The 24306-nt window shown below is 40.7% G+C and overlaps 3 non-coding genes and 1 pseudogene across 3 annotated transcripts; 3 read left to right on the top strand and 1 right to left on the bottom strand.

Annotated features, from left to right (window-relative positions):
- Positions 1-732: 732 nt before the first annotated feature.
- Positions 733-806, top strand: trnat-agu. The gene has a single exon. It is a non-coding gene; the product is annotated as a tRNA-Thr (tRNA).
- A 293-nt stretch (positions 807-1099) lies between these two features.
- On the top strand, positions 1100-1171 carry trnah-gug. The gene has a single exon. It is a non-coding gene; the product is annotated as a tRNA-His (tRNA).
- Positions 1172-2031: 860 nt separating this feature from the next.
- trnat-agu lies at positions 2032-2105 on the top strand. The gene has a single exon. It is a non-coding gene; the product is annotated as a tRNA-Thr (tRNA).
- A 6348-nt stretch (positions 2106-8453) lies between these two features.
- LOC112222441 lies at positions 8454-10581 on the bottom strand (annotated as a pseudogene).
- Positions 10582-24306: the final 13725 nt, after the last annotated feature.

Here is a 24306-nt window from a genome sequence, read left to right as displayed (position 1 = left end):
CAAGATCCCCAAGTGCTGCTCCTCAACAATCCAACACTTTTTCGGTTGCTACATGATTCCATATGTGTTATTTCGTAGTTTTGATGTCTTCACTATTATTCTACAATGTAGAAAATAGTACAAATAAAGAAAAACCATGGAATGAGTAGATGTGACCAAACCTTTGAATGGTAAAGTAGCTGAAGCCACTTAGCTCCTCTGTCCATCACGAGCACAGAACTATAGACTGTCACAGAACTCTCGTGGTGAAAAGCTTTTACTTCCTGTTTTTTTAACCCTGTTTCTCTCCCCAATTTCATAATATCCAATCACAATCTTGTCTCATTGCTGCAACTCCCCAACGGGCTTAGGTGAGGCAAAGTTCGAGTCATGCGTCCTCCGAAACATGATCTACCAAACCACACTCCTTTCCAGGTGTTTAACCTGGAAGCCAGCCACACCAATTTGTCAGAGGAAACACCGTTCTCATGACGACCAAAGTCAGCATATAAAGCTCGGCTGTTTCTTCACTTTATTCATTATCATAGTTTAAGAATCCATGTCAGAGGTTCTTGAGTTTATTGATCTCGAGACCCAAATGAAAAATGTACTGTCCTCGAAAGACCAATATTAGTCAAAGAAATCTCTTTTGTGATGTGATTTTGCTAGACAGAGATGTGGGTTAAATTAATGAGACTGGTTTGATTCAAATAGGTGTGGGTGTTCACATCTGCAAAATATATCTCTTTCATGGGTGCTGTGGCTTAGTTGTTTAAAGTACCTGTCTAGTAAACAGGAGATCCTGAGTTCAAATCTCAGCAGTTCCCATTCAAGTATTTTATTGTACACATTGGTGGAGAAGGTCAGAGGGGAGGGCACTCAGGTTTTCTCACCAATGGGTTTAGAGAATTAGAGATGACGTGAGGAGGATGCAATTGAGATATTCCAATGTCACGGAAAAAGGGCACTTTTTGAATGAGAAAAAACCTACCGACTGTGTAAAGCTCCACCGTTTCTTCAGTTTATTCATTATCGAGACCAAAATGAAAAGAGTTTAGCCAGCTTGTGCACATCACTTTCACAGCCTATGTAGGCTTTACAAAGCCAGCTCTTGAAGCCAGCCGTGATTGTATAGTGGTTAGTACTCTGCGTTGTGGTCGCAGCAACCCCGGTTCGAATCCGGGTCACGGCACTGCAATGTAAATTTAGAAGGGTTGTTTTTTGAACGAGTTAAGACTTACTATGCTGTTTCAGACGTTTTTACCATTTTTAAGCTCGAGAGCCAAATGAGAAATGCAGTGTCCTCGAACGACCAATATTATGAAGAAATAGTGTATGATTCTGAATGTTTACTCATATCTCGCGACCCACCTATGACATGTTAATAACCGCTTTGGGTCCCAAATCAAAGTTTAAGAATCCATGTCAGAGGTTCTTGAGTTTATTCATCTCGAGACCCAAATGAAAAATGTACTGTCCTCGAATGACCATAATTAAGAAGAAATAGTATGTGATTACAATTGATTACTGATATCTCGCTACCCACCTCTCACCAGTGTTGCCAACTTAGCGACTTTGTCGCTATATTTAGTGAGTATTCAGAAAAAAGACAAGAATCGACAGAAGAAAGTTCAATTTTAGTTCTAAACATACTTAGGGTGTTTTTTACTCACTTTTTGTCTCTCCCGCGACGTTATTCCTCTCTCCTACAGCGTCAATCACAATTACATCCACTTGGCCAATTATGAAAATTATGTGATGACGTCATTTAGCGACTTCTAGCTACTTTTAGGACCACCAATAGCTACTTTCCTTCCTGAGGATTTGGCAACACTGCCTCTGACCTGCTCAGGCCCACTTTGCGTCCCAAAACGTAGCTTAAGAAACACTGTTGCTAGAGAATTGAAGGTGTCTGTATCGTTTCCAATATTAGTAAAAGACATCTCTTTTGTGATGCGATTTTGCTACACAGAGATGTGGGTTAAATTAATGAGACTGGTTTGATTCAAATAGGTGTGGGTGTTCACATCTGCAACATATTTGACTTTTATGGGTGCTGTGGCTTAGTTGGTTAAAGTGCCTGTCTAGTAAACAGGAGATCCTGAGTTCAAATCTCAGCAGTACCTTTTTTTATTGTTCACATTGGTGGAGAAGGTCAGAGGGGAGGGCACTCGGGTTTTCTTACCAATGGGTTTAGAGACGTATTGTTTCTCATTGGCCATTGGACATAAACATTACACAACAAGTTGGAAATCGTAAAATCAACAAGGAGTTGTTAGGAAGGAATCAGTGACAGTGGCTAACTGCAATTATTGCAAAGCAATCACTAGCCTGCTATTCAGTGGTGTGTCTGTGTGGTCACAAATCTGGGATTAATTTCCAATTTTAAAATGATAAACATTCAGCATTGGCCATGCTGTCAATGAAGCATGATTTGTGCCGCGCTCAAAACAACTGTTAACTTCCAGAGCATATTCTGGGCATTCTGACAATTGGTCTGAGGGTGAGGTTATGACTGTGTCCCTTTGTGTATTTACCCAGTCACCTGCACAAACCATGATAAACAGACAATATAGGATGTTTTGATGAAAAAAATACAGTCTCAGAAAAAAATAATCCAAAATGGTTATCAGGCTCTCCCCATAAGATAACCATTTTTGGTTCCAAATATATCTCTTTGTGGTTTCAGGTTGAACTCTTTTGGGTTCCTTGCAGAACTAATTGGAACTCAAAAGGGTTCTACCTGGAACCAAAAAGGGTTCTTCAGAGGGTTCTCCTATGGGGACAGCAAAATAACCATTTTAGGTTCTAGATATCACTCTTCTTATACTGTATAGTGTATAGTATGAGTATAGAAAGGTGTTGTTGCAAATGAGATTGCTTTGGCAAGTGACTGGAAACCCCCAAAATAGGTGGCAGCAAGAAGAGGAGGTGTTGCCAAGAGTGGTTAAACTGTTGATACACGTTGGTCATGATTATACAATGTCTTCATCAAAGTGAAAGGTTTTGTGTAAATTCAACAGAAAACTACTGACGCACATCATTGTATTAGCTTGAGGGGAGTTTTGCTGCTATATAAGAGAGTGCTTCTCTACTCCAGAGACACGTATTCAGCTGTTGCATCTTTTGGTGTTAAACAATTGAACTTCACTCGGAATCTCAGAACCAATCAGTTTTCTTCCATCAAGATCTTCTATAGTCATCCTTAACACTGAGGCCTGCATATCATTGTATGTAAGTACACAATGTCCCTGAATAATTTTTATGCTAATAATTATACTTGCTACATGAGGAATATTTGAGAGCTACATTTTTATTTTAACCAACTAATTAACAAAACACTTCAGGTGACAAATGCTTCCTATATTCTGAAACAGTTGCTACATCAGTTAAAAAGTCTAGTTAAACAAGCATGGTGTGGGTTTGTTGTCCCCCACAAGGAAATTGGGGAGGGGATTACAGATCATTCTCTGTCTGTCCGTTCGTATGTCTCTTTGTACGTTAGTAAAGCAAGATATCTCTGAGAGCACTGGGCTGATTGTGACAAAACTTAGGTGAATGATCCTTATTGCCATAGAGATCCATCATTTACAAAATTACACTGATTGGTCCAAGGTGGGAGCTATAGCAATTAACTGCAATTTGTTAGTCACACGCAATATCTAAATTGTCCCATATCAAATCAAATGTTATTTGTCAGATGCGCCGATACAACAGGTGTAGTAGACCTTATAGTGAAATTCTTACTCACGCGCCCTTAACCAACAGTGCAGTTGTAAGAAAATATGTAAAAAAAAGAAAGTAAGAGATAATAATAACAAATAAGAGCAGCAACATAATGTAAAAACAAACAAAACAGCATGGTGTTTTGAAAGCCGATAAGACGGCAGCCCTCCCCTCCGGGGCCATCGTCAAATAACTAGGGGTATTGCATTATTCGTGGGGGACAACATGTTTACAATTGCCTTGTTTTCACATGGTTGACATTGGCCTCCTATTATACTGTTTTGAATTCAAAAGTATGATGTTAGTATGATGTTTAATTTACACCTGCATTGCTTGCTGTTTGGGGTTTTAGGCTGGGTTTCTGTACAGCACTTTGAGATATCAGCTGATGTACGAAGGGCTATATAAATAAATTTGATTTGATTTAATTTGATTTAATGTGAGGTGAGTAGACTGTTGGATGTAGTGCTTTACATCAAGCTGTCTCTTAACCTTGAATACACTGATTGACACATCTAGCGTTGAGTTCTGAAATGTTCAAAGTAGGTGACTGTTGCTATCTCGGGCAAATAACAGGCTTTGTTCAGTCACTTAACCAACTTTATTTTCCATAATGTATAGTGAATGCATAAACAGGCATGTTACCAACAAACAAACATTTATCTGTCTCCAACATCTGCTCCTCTGGTGTCAGAGATAGACCCTGCCGCAGCTGAACAGGAGGGGAGGGACTCAACTCTCTCACTTGCAGACATAACTGTTATAACTGTTAATGAATCCCAAATAATGAAGTTGATGTAATTCATCACATACATGTATCTGTTTAAATCGAAATATTTGTGCACATTAGGTACATCTCTAGTAGGGACACGATTGGATGGAACACTTTTTCAGAGTGATTGCAGAGCGAGGGGCAGTGTAATACGGTCTGTGTGTAGCTGGTGTAGGGGAGTATTGCGCAGGACAGCAGATATGAGTAAATTAAGGTACTTTACTCAAAATATACAAATGCGATACAATAAAGAGAGCCCACATTAACGGACGTTACTACATATAAACATACATACTACTGGGAAAGGAGAGTTAAATAATGAACAAGTAATTGGGGGATTGAAACCTGATGTTTAATGTAATTTTAAATATACCTTTATTTTACGAGGCAAGTCAGTTAAGAACAAATTCTCATAATCAATGACAGCCTAGGAACAGTGGGTTAACTGCCTATTCAGGGGCAGAACAACAAATTTGTACCTTGTCAGCTCGGGGATTCAAACTTGCAACCTTTCGGTTACTAGTCCGACACTCTAACCACTAGTCTACCCTGCCGATGTGTAGGACAAAGACAAAACAAATGGAAAATGAAAAGTGGACCAGCGATGGCTTGAAGGCCGGTGCTGGATCTTCTCTCAAAATATTTTACATACTGATAGCTGACAATGCGTGATGACAATTTCACCAAATGTTTAAAAAAAATCTTACCTAATGCAGCTTTAACATGAAAGCTTACTTAAATTAGATAATCTATTTCCATCTTTGAATCTGAGGCCGGCATTAGCGTTGTATGTTAGTAAAATCAAATCTTAAACTACTCATCTTGCTAAGTGTAAAAAAGAATGTTGAACAATGTTATTACTGATAAACTGCACATTTCATGGAACAAGCGGTTCCTAAATGATGTTGACTTACTGGTCATTATTTGTAGTTGATCGGTATATATGACATGGTGTTTTGTATTCACATTGTTCACTTTGGCCTGCTATTGTTTTTGTTTTCACGTGGTGGACGTTGACCTGCCCTGCTGATACTGTGTAATGTGTTCAGGTGAGTGACTCAACACAGGTTTCTCTAGCTAACTCTGCTGATCCTGTGTAATGTGTTCAGGTGAGTGACTAAACACAGGTTTCTGCTAGCTCTGCTGATCCTGTGTAATATGTGTTCAGGTGAGTGACTAAACACAGGTTTCTCTAGCTAACTCTGCTGATCCTGTGTAATGTGTTGTGTTCAGGTGAGTGACTAAACACAGGTTTCTCTAGCTAGCTCTGCTGATCCTGTGTAATATGTGTTCAGGTGAGTGACTAAACACAGGTTTCTCTAGCTAGCTCTGCTGATCCTGTGTAATATGTGTTCAGGTGAGTGACTAAACACAGGTTTCTCTAGATAGCTCTGCTGATCCTGTGTAATATGTGTTCAAGTGAGTGACTAAACACAGGTTTCTCTAGCTAACTCTGCTGATCCTGTGTAATATGTGTTCAGGTGAGTGACTAAACACAGGTTTCTCTAGCTAGCTCTGCTGATCCTGTGTAATATGTGTTCAGGTCAGTGACTAAACACAGGTTTCTCTAGCTATTCATATTTATTGTTGCGTGTTCATGTTGTATTTATACCATAATATCACAGGGATTAATTTGACTCAGATATGCAGATGTGGTATGACAGTATGATGTTTAGTTGTTCCTATATAGTAGACTGTTGAGTCTAGTGCTTTATACCAAGCTTTCCTTTTCACTGCCAGCACCCGCCCGCCCGACTAGCATCACTACTCTGGACTGTTCTGACCTACAATATGTGGACATCTACAAATACCTAGTTGTCTGGCAAGACTGTAAACTCTCCTTTCAGACTCACATATCAAACATCTCCAATCCAAAATCAAATCTAGAATCAGCATTCTATTTTGCAACAAAGCCTCCTTCACTCACGCCGCCAAACTTACCCTCGTAAAACTGACTATCCTACCGAACCTCGACTTCGGCGATGTCATCTACAAAATACCTTCCAATACTCTACTCAGCAAGCTGGATGCAGTCTATCACAGTGCCATCCATTTTGTCACCAAAGCCCCCTATACCACCCACCACTGTGACTTGCATGCTCTAGTCGGCTGGCCCTCGCTACATATTCGTCGCCAGACCCGCTGGCTCCAGGTCATCTATAAGTCTATCCTAGGTAAAGCCTTACCGCCTTATCTCAGCTCACTGGTCACGATAAAACCACCCACCAGTAGCACGCGCTTCAGCAGGTATATCTCACTGGTCATCCCCAAAGCCAACACCTCTTTTGGCCGCCTTGCCTGCCAGTGACTGGAATGAATTGTAAAAATCGCTGGAGCTGGAGACTCATATCTCGCTAACTAGCTTTAGATATCAGCTATCTGAGCAGCTAACCGATCGCTGCAGCTGTACATAGTCCACCCAATCTACCTACCTCATCCTCATATTGTTTTTATTTACTCTTCTGCTCTTTTTCCCACCCATATCACTACTTGCACATTGTCATCTGCTCATCGATCACTCCAGTGTTAATCTGCTAAATTGTAATTACTTCGCTACTATGGGCTTTTTATTGCCTTACCTCCTCACGCCATTTGCACAAACTTTATATAGACTTTATTTTTTCTATTGTGTTATTGACTTTATGCTTGTTTATTCCATGTGTAACTCTGTGTTGTTGTTCATGTCGCACTGCTTTGCTTTATCTTGGCCAGGTTGCAGTTGTAAATGAGAACTTGCTCTCAACTAGCTTTCCTGGTTAAATAAAGGTGAAATAAATCAAATAAAAAAAGAGCATGCACAACCTTGTGATCATAGATATTCCTATTTAGGGTCATAAAGCACATAGTTCAAGAATAGAGCAATTCAGATCATGACTACACTACCAATGATGCAGCTGTTGCATTGCTAGCACAATACAGAGTAGCATCTCACATCATACCCTCTCCCCTAACCCTAGCACACTACAGAGTAGCATCTCACATCATACCCTCTCCCCTAACCCTAGCACACTACAGAGTAGCATCTCACATCATACCCTCTCCCCTAACCCTAGCACACTACAGAGTAGCATCTCACATCATACCCTCTCCCCCTAACCCTAGGTAGCAACATCATACCCTCTCCCCTAACCCTAGCATCTCACAGTATCATCACATTTAGGTAAAAGAAAATACTTTACTTTTCTGAAAACATTTGAAATCGAGGTAAAGTTTGTATCTACATTCAATAATGAAGTTTGAATGATTCAGGTTTTAGGTGTTACTTGACTAAATCTGAGTAGAAGATTTAATTGGACAGACACTTTAAGGTTGACAGACCCTGTTCTATATTAGACAGTGTCATAATAAATTAATACATACCTGTGAATACTGCTGCCTGTCTTAAAGAATATTGTCCTATGTTATAATATATGAATGCATACCTCTGGATACTGCAGCCTGTCTTAAAGAATATTGTTCTACGTTATAATATATGAATGCATACCTGTGAATACTTTAGCCTGTCTTAAAGAATATTGCCCTATAATATAATATATTAGTACATACATGGAAATAGTTCAGCCTGTCTTAAAGAATATTGTTGTATATTAATTCACTTCAATCTTTATTCTTTTAGATATTTCAAAGCAGCGACTTTGTTTGGGGAGGTGAGTTTCAGCACCATAAACAACCTCATATTCTGATGTAGCATTGTTGAAGGAATTGAATTCCTCTGTTTTAATACCCAATTAAAATTAAACACTCTGTCAATTCATAAGAATTTCTAAGACCCTTATTTTATAGGAATATACAGAGTCCGGTCTTAAAAGTCAAGTAACAGCCTTTATTCAAGAGAGTACTGAGTTCATACACATTTTACCACAGGTTATAAACTGAAAATGACGTCAGCGTTTTCTAAATGTTCCGTCTCTTCTTGACACTGGTAGAAAGGCTCTATAGCTCTCAAGCCTTCCCTCCTCGCCTAGAGCTGTCTATTTACCACCACAGACCGATGCTGGAACTAACACCGCACTCAATGAGCTGTATAGGGCCATAAGCAAACAGGAAAACACTCATCCAGAGGCGGCGCTCCAAGTGGCCGAGGACTTCAATGCAGGATAACTTAAATCCATTTTACTTCATTTCAACCAGCATGTTAAATGTGCAGCCAGAGAAAAAAACTATGTGCGTGTGAGAGTGACTGCATGTGTACTAACAAACATATTAGATGATTCTTATATTAAATAATAAATTAATCATGATTAAAAATTAGTTAGAAAGAGAAACAACTCAATGTAATGATAATTACAATATTTGTGAGTTTTATGAATAGTATATCCAATGGAAGTTGAATAAACTTAACTGGGGATATGGCGAAAGGTTACTGACACACAAGACAAATTAAATGTATTACAGTTACATAACATTATTTTTCATGGTAAATGGGGTCTAAGCATGTAAGAAAATATTTCGTAGTGAATGTTGCTCAATAATTTACACAAAAGGCACCGGATTGTAGGAATGACCCACCTGTTGTTATACCCTCTGCTGAGACAGAAATAAAGAGCTGAGTCAACATGGTTCAATTAGAATGACTCAAAGATGATCATAATAACAGAGAAGGCACACAAATAATCAGTAATGGTGTCACGTTCTATCACTGTGCATACTCTTCATGATGTCATGCACTGGTATCATGTCTCCTTTGTGGATATCCTCACTGAAGTGTAAGTCACACCAGTGGATGGGAAGAACAGCTGACTGCCATTCATGCAGGTGACTTTCACTATGGCCCTGTAGTCAAGGTCGAAATTTGCTTTCACCATTGTGATCTCAACATCCATGGTCTTCCCTGGTGGGATCTTCACGTTGATGGTCCCTGATTCTGTTATGGTCTCTGTCTTCTGCAGGCTGGTGGATTGCTCCACTCCCACGGTCAAGCTGAACCCTGATGACACCTCGACCAGATATGGGATCCCCACTTTGACCGACACATTCAAGGTGGATTCTATCTTGTTGCTGACAGACCAGGAGTAAGTCTTGGTCAGGGTCTTGCTGTATGTAATGGACTCTTCTTGAACCAATGAGGTGTCATTGTGGTGGGACACGGATTTCACATATTCTGGAGTCACCTAAAATCAACACAGACACAAAGATACAAATTGTTCAGACAAGACAAAGACAATTTTAGAACTAATCATCAGTGAGGAACTGATCAATTGATTTGTAGTAAGCCAACAATAGTAACTAATGTGTCTGTATGTGTGTGTGACTGTCCTAGAAATGAGATGCCTGATGAATGTCAACCCCCATATTGGATTACATGTTTTAAAGTAGACAGCCCCCTTAATGTTAGAGCATCGGTAGAGTTTTCCTGAGCTGTCTACACACACCTGGGGTTTGAAGAGGGACAGGGTGGGATACTTCATGTCAGTCATCACGGACGACTTGATGGTGTTGATGAAGAGGAAGCCCATGCAGTCGATGTCTGAGCCAGACCTGCCCTACAGTCCCAGGCAGATTCCAGACTCGACATCTATGGTGTACTCAGTCTTCAGTGGCCAGCTGGTAATTTTTTCAAAGAACTGACGGTTCTGACTCGTCGTGAACTTGATGGCACCCAGACGTGTGCCGACACCGTTACCCCACAGAGACAGCTTGGTGATGCACTCACCGAGTTTGAACTCAAACTCATTGAAAGTGTGTGAATTTCCAAAGGTCGCAACACGCCTGTCCACTAGCTCCGCCCGCACAGCTTTGACCCGCCAGCCTTCCACCGCCACTCCGATCCTCTTGAGGGTTGCACCGTTGTCCATGCCATGGAATTCAAATGAACTGCCTCCTCCACCACCAATCAACTGCAGTCTGGTTGCCATGTTAAGTGTGTGTGTACGTCACCTGAAATACAAATTTGTACAGATAAATTTAAGAAACCTCCAACTCAAACTCAGATCTGATTCAGACATTCAAATCACCAACAGGAAATTAAAGAACAAGATAAAAGGATCAAACAATAACTAAGGGATATAATGATTCATGGTAGGAACTAGAGATCGAGCAACACATCAGTCTAAGGCAGGGCTCTTCAACGCTGTTCCTGGAGAGCTACCCTCCTGTTGGTTTTCACTCCAGCCCCAGTTGTAACTAACCTGATTATACCATCTACTGCATCTTGCCTATGCCGTTCAGCCATCGCTCATCCATATATCATCCATATATATTTTTATGTACATATTCATAAGTACATATATGTACTTATTCATTCCTTTACACTTGTGTGTGTATCAGGTAGGTGTTGTGAAATTGTTAGATTAATTGTTAGATATTACTGCATGGTCGGAACTAGAATCACAAGCAATTCGCTACACTCGCATTAACATCTGCTAACCATGTTTATGTGACAAATAAAATTTGATTTGATTGGATTAGAATCAGGTGGACTAGATTGGGATTGGAATGAAAAAAATAGAGGACGGTAGCTCTGGTCTAGGGCGACCAAATCGCTCCACAATCCTCAGGTCACTGAGAATGAAGCATTCTTGAATTGCTCCTAACTCCTCCTTGTCCTCCACCCTCCTCTGATCTTTCCATCTTTATTCGCCTGGAATCTGTCACACCCATTCCTTCCTCCACAGCTAGGAACCTCAGTCACCATGGAGTCCCTTTCCCACTCCCAGGACCTCCCCACTCCACCTCCTGCTGTTTCTTCCTGATCAACACCATGGAGTCCCTCTCCTACTCCCAGCACCTCCCACTCTACATCCTGCTGTTTCTTCCTGATCAACACCATGGAGTCCCTCTCCTACTCCCAGCACCTCTCACTCTACCTCCTGCTGTTTCTTCCTGATCAACACCATGGAGTCCCTCTCCTACTCCCAGCACCTCCCACTCTACCTCCTGCTGTTTCTTCCTGATCAACTTGGTGACTTATGTGTAATGAAACATATTGTTGTGTATGAATGTTACAGATGCTACATTAGAATATGATAACCTTCCCTTTAATGATGAGTATGAATGTAATAGATGCTACATCAGAATATGAGGTTGTTTATGGTGCTAAAACTAATCTCTCCAAACAAAGTTGCTGCTTTGAAATATCTGAAAGAATAAAGATTGAAATGAATTAATATATAACAATATTCTTTAAGACAGGCTGCACTATTCACAGGTATGTACTAATATATTATAATATAGTCTAATATTCTTTCAGACAGGCTTTAGTATTTACAGGTATGTATTAATATATTATGACACTGTCTAATATAGAACAGGGTCTGTTAACTTTATCAAGTGTCCAATTAAAACTAACACTCAGATTTAGTCAAGTAACACCTAAAACCTGAATCATTCAAACTTCATTATTGAATGTAGATACAAGGGTTTTATTTTACTTACATGAGATGCTACTCTGTACTGTGCAAGCAATGCAACAGCTGCATCATTGGTAGTGTAGTCATGATTTGTATTGCCCTATTCTTGAACTATGTGCTTTAAGACCCTAAATATGAATATCTATGATCACAGTGTTGTGCCCTCTCTTTTTTAATTAAATTTCTTTCACCTTTATTTATCCAGGTAAGCAAGTTGAGAACAAGTTCTCATTTACACCTGCGACCTGGCCAAGATAAAACAAAGCAGCGTGACACAAACAACAACACAGAGTTACACATGGAATAAACGAGCGTACAGTCAATAACACAATAGAAAAAAGATAGTCTATATACAGTATGTGCAAATGGTGTGAGGAGGTAAGGCAATAAATAGGCCATAGTAGTGAATTAATTATATTATAGCAGATTAACACTGGAGTGATAGATGAGCAGATGATGATGTGCAAGTAGTGATACTGGTGTGCAAAAGAGCAGAAAAGTAAAGAAAACCAATATGGGGATGAGGTAGGTAGATTGGGTGGACTATGTACAGCTGCAGTGATCAGTTAGCTGCTCAGATAGCTGATGTTTAAAATTAGTGAGGGAAATGTAAGTCTCCAGCTTCAGCGATTTTAGCAATTCGTTCCAGTCACTGGCAGCAGAGAACTGGAAGGAAAGGCGGCCAACGCAGGTTTTTGCCTTCGGGATGACCAGTGAGATATACCTGCTGGAACACATACTACAGGTGGGTGTTGTTATCGTGACCAGTGAGCTGAGATAAGGCAGAGCTTTACCTAGCATAGACTTAGATGACCAGGAGCCAGCGGGTCTCGAGACGAATTACTTAGCGAGGGCCAGCAGACTAGAGCATACAGGTCGCAGTGTTGGGTGGTATAAGGGGCTTTGTTAACAAAACGGATGGCACTGTGATAGACTGCATCCAGTATTGGAAGCTGTTTTGTAGATGACATAGCCGAAGTCGAGGATCGGTAGAATAGTCAGTTTTACTAGGGTAAGTTTGGTGGCGTGAGTGAAGGAGGCTTTGTGGTGAATAGAAAGCCGATTCTAGATTTGATTTTGGAGTGGATATGGTTGATATGAGTCTGGAAGGAGAGTTTACAGTCTAGCCAGACACCTAGGTATTTGTAGTTGTCCACATATTCTAGGTCAGAACCGTCCAGAGTAGTGATGCTAGTCGGGCGGGCGGCTGTGGGCAGCGAATGGTTGAAAAGCATGCATTTGGTTTTTCTAGCGTTTAAGAACAGTTGGATGCCATGGAAGGTGTGTTATATGGCATTGAAGCTCGTTTGGAGGTTAGTTAACACAGTGACCAAAGAAGGGGCCAGATGTATACAGAATGGTGTCATCTGCATAGAGGTGGATCAGAGAATCACCAGCAGCAAGAGAGACATCGTTGATGTATACAGAGAAAAGAGTCGGCCCGAGAATTTAACCCTGTGGTACCCCCATAGAGACTGCCAGAGGTCCGGACAACAGGCCCTCCGATTTGACACACTGAACTCTGTCTGCAAAGTAGTTGGTGAACCAGGCGAGGCAGTCATTTGAGAAACCAAGGCTGTTGAGTCTGCCAATAAGAATACGGTGATTGACAGAGTCAAATGCCTTGGCCAGGTCGATGAATACAGCTGCACAGCTTTGTCTCTTATCGATGGCGGTTATGATTTCATTTAGGACCTTGAGCATGGCTGAGGTGCACCCATGACCAGCTCGGAAACCAGGTAGCATAGCGGAGAAGGTCCGGTGGGATTCGAAATGGTCAATGATCTGTTTGTTAACTTGGCTTTCGAAGACTTTAGAAAGGCAGGGTAGGATAGATATAGGTCTTTAACAGTTTGCGTCGACTGTCACCCCCTTTGAAGAGGGGGATGACCGCGGCAGCTTTCCAATCTTTGGGGATCTCAGACGATACAAAAGAGAGGCTGTTGACCGGGGTAGGGGTGGCCAGATGGAAAGCATGACCAGCCGTAGAAAAATGCTTATTGAAATTCTCAATTATCTTGGATTTATCGGTGGTGACAGTGTTTCCTAGCCTCAGTGAAGTGGGCAGCTGGGAGGTGGTTCTATTATTCTCCATGGAATTTACAGTGTCCCAGAATTTTTTGGAGTTTGTGCTGCAGGATGCAAATTTCTGTTTGATAAAGCTAGCCTTTGCTTTGCTAACTGCCTGTGTATATTGGTTCCTTACTTCCCTGAAAAGTTCTACATTGCGGGGGCTATTCGATGCTAATGCAGCACGCCACAGGATGTTTTTGTGCTGGTCAAGGGCAGTCAGGTCTGGAGTGAACCACGGGCTATATCTGTTCCTGGTTCTACATTTTTTGAATGGGGAATGCTTATTTAATGATGGTGAAGAAAGCACTTTTAAAGAGCAACCAGGCATCCTCTACTGACGGAACGAGGTCAATATCCTTCCAGGATACCCGAGCGAGGTCGATTAGAAAGGCCTGCTCGCTGAAGTGTTTTAGGGAGCATTTGACAGTGATGATGGGTGGTCATTTAACCGCAGACCCATTATTGATGCAGACAATGAGGCAGTAATTGCTGAGATCCTGGTTGAAGACAGCCGATATGTGTTTGGATGGCAGGTTTGTTAGGTTGGTATCTTTGAGATTACCCGTGTTTACGGATTTGGGGTTGTACCTGGTAGGTTCCTTGATAATATGTGTGAGATTGAGGGCATCTAGCTTAGATTGTAGGACGGCCGGGGTGTTAAGGATGTCCCAGTTTAGGTCACATAACAGTACGAGCTCTGACATTAGATGGGGGGAAATCAATTCACATATGGTGTCCAGGGCACAGCTGGGGGCTGTCACGCCCTGGTCTAAGTATTTTGTGTTTTTCTTCATGTATTGGGTCAGGCCAGGGTGTGGCATGGGGTTTTTGTATAGTGGTGTGTTTTGTCTTGGGGTTTTGGTGTGTGTGTATTGGGATTGTAGCTTGTGGGGTTATCTAGCAAAGTCTATGGCTGTCTGGAGTGGTTCTCAATCAGAGGCAGGTGTTTATCGTTGTCTCTGATTGGGAACCATATTTAGGCAGCCATATTCTTTGAGTTTGTCGTGGGTGATTGTCCTTAGTGTCTTTGTTCCTGTCGCTGTGTTAGTTGACACAAGTATAGGCTGTTTCGGTTTTCATTACGTTTATTGTTTTGTAGTGTTGTGTGTATTCGTGTTACGTTTGTTTGATTAAACATGGATTGCAATCTACACGCTGCATTTTGGTCCGACTATCCTTCACCACAAGAGAACCGTAACAGGGGCAGAATGTGTCCCTTATGTTTTGAATCAAATGATTTATTTAACCCATATCTCTGTACATCAAAATAAAATATAACTTGTTTTTCCTAATATTAGAATCCATACTGACACCCTCGAATGACTAACTAGCAGATGAATCGATTAATCTAATTCTACCATGAGCTGGAGGAAAAAGGCAGAGTTTTCTTGGCTTACAAAGGACGTTTTAAGTTTTAACTCGTTCAAACTACGGTCATTTTGCCATTACATTTTGTAGCGCAATACCGTGACACGGATTCAAACCAGGGTTTCTGCAGACACAATGCAGAGTACTGACCACTACACGATCATGGAGAGCTACCAGGGCATTTAAAGTGTAGAGACGCAATGATGGGCTAACCAACCTGACACTGGGACGTGTTCACAGCACAGATTACTATCCACTGTATCATCACAGTGAACTACCAGGGCATGTGTGTGAGGGGAGATATTGGCCTAGTCAAGCATGCTGCTGCACTGACGTGGACAAGCTGGCTAAATACCAGAGTTGGCTAGTTATAGAGAAACTCGCCAGTGTAGAGTATTTTGAACAGTGGAGGTTTAGCATGTAAATCTTGATGGGGGAAACTCCCACAAAATGTTTTAGATGCATGCCAGCAAAGCCACTACACAACAACACAACACTAAACAATACATTAATAGCACTATAAAGGTGACAAACGGTGCCCACAAACTATTAGGGCCTATTTAAATCTGTCCCAACAGCAGAGCTGCACTGCCTCAACACCACAGAAAGCACTGAGCTAGCCTGAAACACCTGCATTTTGGAGCTGTCTACCCAAGAAAGCAAAAAGAGTAAGTTCTTATCTCAATGATTTCTTCTATTTTTACATTGTTTGTAAACTGATGTGACACGTATAAATGTCAAAACAACATGCAAAACAGGCAACATACAGATTTATACAGAACCAGTCAAAAGGTTGGACACACCTACTCATTCAAGGGTTTTCTGTATTTTTACTATTTTCTACAATAATAGGGAAGACATCAAAGCTATGAAATAACACATGGAATCATGTAGTAACCAAAATCAAGAAATAGCTTTTATTTTTCAAAGTAGCCACTCTTCGCCTAAATGATAGCTTTGCACACTCTTGGCATTCTCTCAACAAGCTTTTACCATTATTTAACTATGCAAGTCAGTTAAGAACAAATTCTTATTTTCAATGACGGCCTATTAATAAATGCCTTGTTCAGGGGTAGAACGACAGATTCGTACCTTGTCAGCTCGGGGATTCAAACTTGCAACCTTCCGGTTACTAGTCCAACACTCCAACCACTAGGCTACCCTGCCTAAATGTGCCTTCAATTCAAAATAAATCACTGACAGTGTCACCAGCAAAGCACCATCACACATTCACACCTCCGTGCTTCACAGTGGGAACCATACATGCAGAGATCAATTTGAGTCAATTGGAGGTGTGCCTGTGGATGTATTTCAAGGCCTATCTTCAAACTCAGTGCCTCTTTTGAGGACATCATGGGAAAATCAAAAGAAATCAGCCAAGACCTCAGAATAAAAAATGTAGACATCGACAAGTCTGGTTCATCCTTGGGAGCAATTTCCAGACGCACCACATTCAGCTGTTCAAACAATAGTATGCAAGTATGAACACCATGGGACCACGCAGCCATCATACCACTCAGGAAGGAGACGCGTCTCCTAGAGATGAATGTACTTTGGTGTGAAAAGTGCAAATCAATCCCAGAACAACAGCAAAGGACCTTGTGAAGATGCTGGAGGATCCAGGTACAAAAGTATCTATATCCACAGTAAAACGAGTCCTATATCAACATAACCTGAAAGGCCGATAAGCAAAGAAGAAGCCACTGCTCCAAAAAAAAACAGTTTACGGTTTGCAACTGCACATTCTATTAAAGTCCTCTTGTCTGATGAAACAAAAATAGAACTGTTTGGCCATAATGACCATCGTTATGTTTGGAGGAAAAAGGGGGAGGCTTGCAAGCCAAAGAACACCATCCCAACCGTGAAGCACGGGGGTGGCATCATCATGTTGTGGGGGTGCTTTGCTGCAGGACAGGAGGGACTAGTGCACTTCACAAAATAGATGGCATCATGAGGTAGGAAAATTATGTGGATATATTAAAGCAACGTCTCAAGACATCAGTCAGGAAGTTAAAGCTTGGTCGCAAATGGGTCTTCCAAATGGACAATGACCCCAAGCATACTTCCAAAGTTGTTGCAAAATGGCTTAAGTACAACAAAGTCAAGGTATTGGAGTGGCCATCACAAAGCTCTGACCTCAATCCCATAGAGAATTTCTGGGCAGAACTGAAAAAAACATGTGCGAGCAAGGAGGCCTACAAACCTGACTCAGTTACACCAGCTCTGTCGGGAGGAATGGGCCAAAATTCACCCAACTTATTGTGGGAAGCTTGTGGATGGCTACCCGAAACATTTGACCGAATTTCAACAATTTAAAGGCAATGCTACCAAATACTAACTGAGTGTAAGGGAACACCCCCCTGAAATATACAAAAATGAATGGGAAGTCATTGGCACTGGACAAACCATATACACGGTGTCCAATACCACTCAATTCGGCGTCATTTCATTCAAAGTTGATAGCAAATGCCATATGGCAAATGCCAAGTGTAACACTTTAAAAATCCTACAGATGGCGAGTGCGCTCCACCGTGGTTTTCATATTGCAAATATAACACAAGTCAACATCCAAAAGTAAAATTTTAAAAACTGAATTTTTTTTCAAAAACTTATCACCCCCTTAAAGTGCTTCTTTTTTTTCGAAATTCTCTTTTTTTGTCAATTACACATGTGTAAGAACTGTATGAATATACTTTTATCCAATTTTATTATCATTTTTATTATTATTTTTTTTTTTTAAACTTGTGCATAAGGCATATGTTTTGTCCATTTGCAATATGATTTCATAGGAAGTCAAAAGTCACTTTTTTGGGGGCCAAATGCCATAAAAAATGTCCAAATGCAATATGAAAGATTTAAAAATGCCAAATCAGGATGTTATGTGTGACGCCATTTCCTGTCACAAATTGCAGACTGTTTAAGTGTTGCTGTGCGTTTTGTTGACAACCTTACTTTGCTACCTGACAACTTTATGGTTTTTACTTTCTAATAACAGTTTATATTTTGGGTTTTTCCCTCAACTTTTTTTTTTCATTCAACTTTTTACTCCGGACGCTTTAGCTGGTCATGGTTCGTCAGGACCTCCAACAGCAGAGATGCAACATTGACTGGCCTGATGAACTCGGGATGGCCGGGCAGTGATAGTGGTTCCTCTCCATCACTCGTTGTGTTGATTTCATCATGTCCATTTGGTAATGTTTTTTCACTGTTGAATCATATTGCAAATGCATTTGCAAAATGTTTCAATGGGTATTTACCATCACAAATTTGTCATGCTCAAAAATACTGCAGGAATGCGATATTGACTGGCCCGATGAACTGGCCTGATGGCTGGGCAGTGATTCTGGTTCCTCTCCATTGCTCGTTGGGGTTGATTTCAGAATGTCACTTTGGTGATGGTAACTCACTGTTTAAACATATTGCAAATGGACAAAAGTCCCCAGCAAGTCACCGTCCATCAGTCAATTAGATATCATTCTGACACCAAACTGATACAAACTGACACCACACCCACTTTTTCAACTTGTTTATAAGCCAACTATCACATACTTCAGAGCTGGCCCAAAATTTACAACGCCTTCTGTTCAAACCATAATAAAAACGTAAACCCCGAATCCCAAGTTTCGACTCGATAGGTCATTTGGTGCCTGAGCAAGACCTTAATTGGTGCTGAAAATCCACTTTTTTCCATGACTTGCTACGGGGTCCTTGAATGAGCTATCGGACAGAAACGTTGGGGTCCGTCTATATGGGCCGAGACGGTCCATATACGACTCTGGGACATTTCTAAATGTCGGCATTTTCATGATGTAAAAATGAATTTAAGTTATTGCAAATGTACAAGGCTGTTTCTCAGTCCGAGAACCTTCTAGAGCCACATAATTCACCACACACTATCGACCTGAGCTCTAGAACAGGTTTCTAAAGTTTCAGAACTCTAGGTCTGACGGTTCTTTAATAGTTCGAACAAAGTTAACTATTGCAAGCACGGTCTCTCTCTACACACCCCAATGTGTCCCTCCTTCCAAGCTGTGTGTGTGTGTGTGATTTAGTTTTTCTTGGAAATTTTATGGGAGACATGACTGATTTACAGTTCCTGAGGGTTGCCTAAACGCACATTAGAAGTGTTGGAAAGATCTGACTTCTTTAACCCATTCGAAACAGCCCCTGTGACACCAATTATGGCACTTCCGGTTGGCACAGGAACCAAAAAGTAAAGACATATCCTCATTGGGGTATGCTTTTACAGAATCCTGAGTTTTAAGTCTTTACGTTAAGAACTGACTGATTTACACAGGGTTGAATGCACAATTTTTGGGTATGGAAAAACACTTTTAGGGTGATTTTAACCACTTCCGGTTGCTCCAGGAAGCTTAGAATCAACACAGGTAGACCTCATAGTGGCTTGATGGACTGTCATCGAAGACAGGTTCATAAGGCATTCATAACCCACATAGGCTTCAGGTTGACTTTAGAGGAGCAGGCAATGTATTTCTATGGGGAGAGATGTCATTGTAATCTGTGAGATCAAAAAACCCTGATTAACTGTTCAGGGTTAATGCCACACGGTCAAGGTTAGGCTTGCACAGATTGGGAGGACCTCAGGAACGTACCTGAGGTCGAATTGTGCTTCTCACCCTAACGGTTCTCTCACTGTCACCCAAAAGCAAATGACATTTAGGGCCAGGCTTCATTTTGGGCCTACTTTTTCACGGTCGCTGCACTCGGAGCGAGCTACGGTCAAACGGGGCATATCCTTGAACTCAGCGCGGCCTTGAGAATATGTATGTACACTTCTGACCCACTGGGAATGTGATGAAAGAAATGAAAGCTGAAATAAATCATTATTTCTACTATTATTCTGACATTTCACATTCTTAAAATAAAGTGATGATCCTAACTGACCTAAGACAGGGAATTTTTACTAGGATTAAATGTCAGGAATTGTGAAAATCTGTGTTTAAATGTATTTGTGTGTGTAAACTTCCGACTTCAACTATATATATATATATGTGTGTGTGTGTGTGTATATAGGGCCTTCGGAAAGTATTCAGACCCCTTGACTTTTTGTTACAGCCTTATTCCAAAATAGATTGAAATTGTTTTTCCCACTCAGCAGTCTACACACAATAACCTATAAAGACAAAGCAAAAACAGGTTTTAGAAATGTTTGCAAAAATATTACAAATGTAAAACTGAAATATAACATTTACATAAGTATTCAGACCCTTTACTCAGTACTTTGTTTAATCACCTTTGGCAGTGATTACAGCCTCAAGTCTTCTTGGGTATAGCTCTACAAGTTTGGCACTCCTGTATCTGGGGAGTGTCTCCCATTATTTTCCGTAGAGCCTCTCAATCTCATCTAATTTGTTTTGAGAAGAAGGCGAGGCGAGAGGATGCGAGGATTACGCAATTGATATTCTACATATGTCACAGCAAAAGTTCTCCTTTTGAGTGAGGTAGCTAACAAGTGCCAGCATGGTTAGCCTCTCCATTCAAGCCCTGGTAGCCCGCCGTGACTGTATAGTGGTTAGTACTGTGCGTTGAGGCTGCAGAAACCACGGTTCACAGCATGTCATGGTAAAAAGGCTCATTTTCAATGCTTAAAACGTACTACTGTATCTGTGTCATTAAATCTGTGGCATTAGCTGAACTGGCTGGGGGAAAAAACGATGTACAACTTTGAGATATGCTTTTGTGGTGGATGTTGCAGTGAGAAGTCAGACAAGGATGGTACATTATTCTGGTGAGGACTTTTATTATCAAAAGTGAAGAGTGAAATAGGCGCCAAAAGTAATATTTACAAAATAATAAACAAACGGGACATGAAGCAACTGGTCAGGCCTAACCCAGGACTCTTTAAAACCTCTTGCTCCTACTTGAGACGCAGACGTCCCATCTAGAGCTCTGGAAATGCAAATGCGCTACGCTAAACGCTAATAGTATTAGTTAAAACGCAAACGTTCATTAAAATACACATGCAGGGTATTGAATTAAAGCTACACTCGTTGTGAATCCAGGCAACAAGTCAGATTTTTAAAATGCTTTTCGGCGAAAGCATGAGAAGCTATTATCTGATAGCATGTAACACCCCAAAAGACCCTCAGGGGATGTAAACAAAATAATTAGTCGGCGCTACACAAACCGCACAATAAAATATAAAACATTCATTACCTTTGACCATCTTCTTTGTTGGCACTCCTTGATGTCCCATAATCAATATTGGGTCTTTTTTTTCGATTAAATCGGTCCATATATAGCCTAGATATCGATCTATGAAGACTGTGTGATAAACGGAAAAAAATAGCGTTTCATAACGTAACGTCATTTTTTAAAAGTAAAAAAGTCGACGATAAACTTTCACAAAACACTTCGAAATACTTTTGTAATGCAACTTTAGGTATTAGTACACGTTAATAAGCGATAAAATTCATCAGGAGGCGATGTAAATTCTATAGGTGGTCGTCTGGAAAAAATGTCCGGAAAAAACTCAACCAATACATCCTGTTGGAGGCCGGAGGGAATCGGTTCCCTTGGGTCGGTTCGACCAAGAATCAAATCCGAAGCAAATGAGAAGACTCTAGACATCCTGTGGAAGCTGTAGGTACTGCAGCCTCGGCCTCATTTAATACGGTTCACCTTTAACAATTCCTGGAAGTGGCGCATGGATATTTTTTTCAATTTTCAGTGATCAGATTTTCCAGCCGTGATTTAACCAGTTTTAGAAACGTCAGAGTGTTTTCTATCCACACATACTAATCATATGCATATACTATATTCCTGACCTGAGTAGCAGGGCGCTGAAATGTTGCGCGATTTTTAACAGAATGTTCGAAAAAGTAGGGGGTATGAGCAAGAGCTTTTAATGCCTGATAGGGATTTGCTCAAACTTTCTTTCTGACCCAAACTGGAAATGAAGGGATAAAATACATTTTACCCAAAATGCACAAAGAACACTTTCATTTAGAATATGTTGCATCGTTGCTTTGGTTTTACAACAATTATTCACTCATGGTGTTTCTACTTAGTGGATGTAGCCAGATGACCACTAGATGGTGTTGTCACACTTCATAGGTCTTTCATAGCCCATAATATGTGTAGCCTATTTGTCTGTAGGTTATATCCTCATGTAGCTGCACTTAAATGACATTTTACTCATGTTTTTCCTTTCATCTATGTTTCATTGAAAATCATGGTCACAGAGCTGATCTCTAATGTTAACAAGGTCCAATGAGTCACTGATTAAAATCTTTTACAGTGGAAGACCTTTGATAATTATAGCAAAGTTCTCTGCTATTTCTATTGTTGTTCAACCGTGAAAAGGAAAATAAATGTATGAGGCATGTCGATTCATTTGGTTTAGTTTTGTGGCAAACCTTTTGTTTACAGCTCTACTCTTTCCATTCATGCATTTGTTGATTACCACCACAAAAGCATATCTCAAAGTTGTACATCGTTTTTTTCCCCAGCCAGTTCAGCTAATGCCACAGATTTAATGACACAGATACAGTAGTACGTTTTAAGCATTGAAAATTAGCCTTTTTACCATGACATGCTGTGAACCGTGGTTTCTGCAGCCTCAGTACTAACCACTATACGGTCACGGGGGCTACCAGGGCTTGAATGGAGGGGCTAACCATGCTTGCACTTGTTAGCTACCTCACTCAAAAGGAGAATTTTTGCTGTGACATGTGTAGAATATCAATTGCGTAATCCTCGCATCCTCTCGCCTCGCCTCCTCCTCAGAACAAATCAGATGAGCTTGAGAGGATCTACAGAAAATAATGGGAGACACTCCCCAGACATAGGAGTGCCAAACTTGTAGAGTCATACCCAAGAATACTTGAGGCTGTAATCACTGCCAAAGGTGATTAAACAAAGTACTGAGTAAAAGGTTTGAATACTTATGTAAATGTTATATTTCAGTTTTACGTTTGTAATATTTTTCCAAACAATTCTAATACCCGTTTTTCCTTTGTCGTTATAGATTATTTTGTGCAGATTGATGCGGGGAAAAAATATTTCAATCTATTATGGAATAAGGTTGTAACAAAAAGTCAAGGGGACTGAATACTTTCGGAAGTTTGCATACACCTTAGCCAAATACATTTAAACTCAGTTTTTCACAATTCCTGACATTTAATCCTAGTAAAAAAATCCCTGTCTTAGGTCAGAGGGTCATCACTTTATTTTAAGAATGTGAAATGTCAGAATAATGGTAGAAATAATTATTTCAGCTTTAATTTCATTCATCACATTCCCAGTGGGTCAGAAGTTTACATACACTCAGTTAGTATTTGGTAGCATTGCCTTTAAATTGTTGAACTTCGGTCAAACGTTTCGGGTAGCCATCCACAAGCTTCCCACAATAAATTGGGTGAATAATGGCCCATTCCTCCTGACAGAGCTGGTGTAACTGTGTAGGGTGCCGTCTTTTGGATGTGACGTTAAACGGGTTTCCTGACTTTCAAAGAGGCACTGAGTTTGAAGGTAGGCCTTGAAATACATCCACAAGTACACCTCCAATTGATCTCCGCATGTATCGTTAACCACCGTTAAGCATGGAGGAGGAGGTGTGGTGGGGTGGGGGTGGTTTGTTGGTGACACTGTCAGTGATTTATTTAGATTTGAATGCACAGTTAGCCAGGGTAGCCTGGTGGTTAGAGCATTGGACTAGTAACCGGAAGTTTGCAAGTTTGAATCTCCAAGCTGACAAGGTACAAATCTGTTCTTCTGCCCCTGAACAAGGCAGTTAAGCCATTGTTCCTAGGCTGTCATTGAAAATAAGAATTTGTTCTTAACTGACTTGCCTAGTTAAATAACGGTAAAATAAAAAAATAAAAAACAGCATGGCTATCACAGCATTCTGCAGGGATACGCCATCTCATCTGGTTTGCGCTAGTGGGACTATCATTTGTTTTTCAACAGGACAATGACCCAATACACCTCCAGGCTGTGTAAGGGCAATTTGACCAACAAGTAGTGTGATGGAGTGCTGCATCAGATGACCTGTCCTCAACAATCTGAGAGAAGTTC

Source organism: Oncorhynchus tshawytscha, linkage group LG22, assembly GCF_018296145.1.
Source record: "Oncorhynchus tshawytscha isolate Ot180627B linkage group LG22, Otsh_v2.0, whole genome shotgun sequence".
NCBI classification, from domain to species: Eukaryota; Metazoa; Chordata; class Actinopteri; order Salmoniformes; family Salmonidae; genus Oncorhynchus; species Oncorhynchus tshawytscha.
The sequence above is the reverse complement of the archived record's forward strand: the minus strand, read 5'-3'. Positions and strand labels throughout refer to the sequence as shown.